Genomic DNA, 4,646 nt, shown 5'->3' with positions numbered 1-4,646 from the left:
ATCGGGAACTCTCTCAGCTGGCAAACTCTGTAATCTGGCGTTTGTGAGTGTCCAGAGCTTGTTAGAGACAAGATGCTAAATTACCAGAGCAGTCCATCAGCACTAATCATGTTCTTGCACCTCTGAGCTTTCTACATACCAGCTGCCCTGAGTATGCCTCTAACTCCCCATTAAAACGCCTCCCTGGTAAGTGCAATCACGCCTATGCACCATTGGATGCCAGGGTGGACTAAGAGTTAACGAAAAGAAAAAAAAAACAAAGATTTTGACTCTGGACATAGATTCACCAGCACTAATCAAGACAGATGATGCAGATTTACCCAGCACAGACAGCTTTACGTACTTAGGCAGCATCATCTGCCCTGATGGAGGCACCAAGAATGTCAACCAGAGCAGACCAAGCAAGGTCGGAAATGTCCTCAGAAGTAGGAGCAGTTTATGGAGATCTACACAGTGCAGTGTCCCTATCAAGCTTAAGCTGTACCGGAGCTGTGCCATATCAGCACTACTATTTGGCTCAGAGTGCTGACGGATGATGGTGTGACCTTGCCAAGCTCTCGTTCTTTTACACCACTAGCCTTTGCAAGATACTTCACTTCTTTTGGCCTAAGACAATCTCCAACCATGAGCTGCTCCTGCAACGCCACCAGGAGGACATGACCACTATCATCAAAAGAAGACTCTGGAGATGGATAGGGCATGTGATGAGAAGGGAGACCGGTGTCATTGTAAAGATAGCGTTTCACTGGACTCCTGAAGAATGACGGAAAAGTGGGAGGCCCAAGATAACATGGTGGCATAGTGTTGAGAAAGACATGAAGAGAATGAACTACAACTGGGACACACTGGAGAAAATGGCCAAAGAGAGACAGAAGTGGAGGACCTTGTTGCTGCCCTACATGCCAGAAGGTGTCATAAGCTTTAACTAACTAACTAGTAAGCACAAAACTAGGCTGCTAAATCAAGTGAATGATCGCAGTTGGTCCTACTCTTACTTTCTCCCCTGACAGAAGGAAAGGCTTAGGAGCAAGAGGCAATCATGAGTTCTTAGTTCATCTCTTCCACTTATAATTTTCAATAGGAAGGACATTATATTAGATTACAAGAATATGAAGAAGGCAAAGTTAAGCATCCGACAGTTAAGAGATACCAGATTAAGGTTGTCCATGAGACACTGATTTGGCCAGTCCTCAACTAAGCAACCATGTAGTATTTGGTCTAGAGGGTCCCTGCCTCCTTCAGGGACTGACCCTGCACACCTTCAACTCACTTCTGAAGCTCCCCTTTACTTGAATGGCACAACTTCATAGCCTCAGTGGACAAGAGGGACAGCGAATGAGACAGAGAGTTGCAAGAAGAAAAAAGGATGTTATGGGTTAAAGGCTCTGGACAGGAAGAGCTGAGGTCTTTTAGTGCTGGCACTGCAACAGATTCCCATATGATGATGGAAAAGACTTTCCTAATGCCTATGCATGCACAAGAGAGGGAGGTCAGATTAAGGGGTTTTGTGTGTGTGTGTGTGTGTGTGAGAGAGAGAGAGAGAGAGAGAGTGTTGTTAGTGCCATACTATTCCAAGAGTGTTATGTAAAACAAGGACAGGAGAAACTCTTGCTACCCTTGAGAGGATTTGTGTGGTCTCTAATGAAAGGAGATCTTCACATTAGCACTCACCCTATCTTTCTTGAAGGGTATTTAGAAAAGACCTACAGCCTTTTGTACTTTGTTACTCTGCAGCTTACAACTCGCTTTGCATTGGCTTGACCTTTTTATTATATAATGCAACCTCGAAGAAAGAAAAGCAAGCCAGAGCCCTATGATTTATAGCTTGATATTTAGTTATTCTAGCCGGGAGCAAGACCTAGTCCAAGAAACAAAACGATATTATGTGCCCAGAACAAAAGACACACACTTAAGCACAAAATGTGTTTTTCTTGGCGCTTGCTCCCCACTGGCTTTAATTGGAAAACTGACCGCTTGGTCACCCCGTGGGCGTTTCCAAGCTCACGTGCTTTTTACTTTTAAATTCCTCTTTTGGAAAGTTATTCCCACTTTTATTCAGTGGAGCTAAATCATTCTCCCTGCTGCTCTGTGTCTAGTGAGAACCACACTGCTTCTCTTTATGCTGAATAAAAAAAAACACCTTCAATAAATTAAGACAGAGCTATGTGATGCAGGAGCATCTGGTGTTCTCTGTTCTGATTTATTTCTGCAGCAACATGTATAACACCAAGTGAAAAATGATTCAAGGTAGATGGGCCCTTGGAGAGTAGGGCCATGATAAATAGTCAGCATTCAGCATCCTACATAACACTATATCCCTGTGGGATCACTAGGGCAGCTATAGGGGAAAATAAGGGGTAAAGCCTTTGAAGGGAACAGCTGGGTGGAATGTCTTCCTTTGAGTGAAAGAGTACTTTGATTTTTAACACGTTATTTCAGTAATGAGAAATCGTTTGATTAATCAGTTTGTGATAAATAGCAAATACTAAGCTCACTTTCACCTGCAGGCTTCTCTGATTCGTAATGGAAATATAGCAGAAAACTGACACATTTTTCCTAAAACAGACAATAGCATCCATATGGGATATCTCTGTTATCAGACGAATGTACTGTAGCTTTCAGGACTTGGACATTTACAATGTTTTCTTGCATAGAACATAATATATAGAAAATGATTTGTTATTTCTCTTAAGAAAGTCCAAAGTCCCAATGAGATATTTAAGAAGTGGTGTTTTCATGTGGAGATAACCTCAGGCCGGACAAATGTGAACAGAGATGCTCCATTATTTTGGCTACTTAGGATTTTTGTTGCTTGTATTTTTGATGATCATAAATGAACAGCAAAATATAGTGGAGACAAGCTACGCAAATATATGTTCTTTGAGTGATTCTGAAGTTTGCACTTAGCAAATCTGATTGACAGGATGGATCATTTGATGATTACTTGTTCGGCTCATTCACTCTGGGACACCTGGCATTTGCTGCCGTTAGAAGATAGGATACTGGGCTAAATGGGCCTTTGGTCTGACCCTGTACATCCATTCTTATGTTCTTATACATTGAGTCCTTAATGCAATCAGGACATATAATCTAGTACTGTACATTTTAAGTATGTAGAATACATGAAGGAGGTAGAATACGCGATGGATGTAGGATTTGAAGTAGTTTCCTTGAGGGCTTAAACCTATGTTATGTAGTTTGCTGTAAACCAAACAAACAATTATAGCAGCTTTTACTAAGTTTGCATCTTAGCACTAGCAAGAACAGGGGAGGGAATAATTTTTATAACTGGATGGGCTTGAAAAAAGGGGTGTGAAGGTTTGCGGCTTTCCTTTATTTGTAACATCCATTTATACATCTCAAGAACTTCCATAGGCGCTTCTCCCTCTCCCTCAGGGTTAGCCACCCTCAGCGACGATTTAGCATAAGGCATGAATATCCTCACTTATGTTATCCATAAAAAGAGAAAATTGGTAATTTGTTCAGATTGCCAGGAACCTGGAATTTGTTGATGAATGGACATTTGGCTGAACACAGTGAATTCCCAGCTAATTGAAAGCAGATAATAAAAGTAATTTATCCACCTCAAAAAACATTACTTTCCTAATAAATAATTGAAACTGGCAATTTTCTGACATATGAAATTGTGAAAAAAATGAATAAATTCACGACTAATTCCTGTCATACATATTATACTATACTTGCCAGTTGTAGTACATGAGAACATGAAAAGCCATAAATCTTTTTGCAGCATAGCCCAGTCACCACTGCAAATCAAGAAGGGTCAAGAAGCTGTAGTAGCATGTGGCTTCAAAGAACTTCAGTCTCCTTTTGTATCTCCGCTTGTGTCTAGGTGCAGTAAGGGGAAAATACCAGTTAAGTAACATGATTTGTAAATAAAGAATATAATTGGGGCTGAAGAAAAATACTGATCCAAATACTGTGATTTTTTTTTTTGCTTGTACTTTGAGCACATGCTTGATCCTGGCTTTAGTATCTGATTCCCCCTTTGACTGACTCCAGACCTGAGCCCCACTGAAGGTTAAAGATTTTGGAACCAGTTTTATAGCACAGGCCTGTCTCTAATGAGACATTTGGGGCAAATTATTCACTATTAGAGCCAAACAAAATGTCCACAATGAGATCTGAAACCTGACAATTTTTTACTTGGTCTACCTCGCAAACTTGGCTATGTTCACTGGAAGGGTTGTCAATCTTGTTCAATTTCTGATCAAGTTTTGAATGAATTTGGAGTAAATTGTGATTTTGGCTAGACACCCTGGGAGACTTGGTAGTTTCACGCAATTTTAATGAGCTAACAAAACATGAGGCCATTTTGCAGCAGTTGGGATTTAAGATTTTGAGCTTGTTCATCTTCAAAGAGAAATTCCTGCATTGCAAATGTAACTCACCCACCCATGAGGTGTGGGCCCCTGTCCCACTTATTGGCACCAGGACCAGTTACAGAGAGGGAGACTGAGTATCCTGTACAGGAAGCTGATTTTTAGCTCAAACTGTAGAGGGTCATGCACTAAGCTCCAGAGATCCAAGGTTCAGGTCTGCCTTGCAGCAGGTACGCAAAGTCACGTGGACTAAAACAGAACAGTATCTTCAAACGAAAGCTGTGAGATTATAAGAAGATATGT

Source organism: Carettochelys insculpta, chromosome 1, assembly GCF_033958435.1.
Source record: "Carettochelys insculpta isolate YL-2023 chromosome 1, ASM3395843v1, whole genome shotgun sequence".
Classification (NCBI taxonomy): domain Eukaryota; kingdom Metazoa; phylum Chordata; order Testudines; family Carettochelyidae; genus Carettochelys; species Carettochelys insculpta.
Note: the sequence above shows the minus strand (reverse complement) of the source record.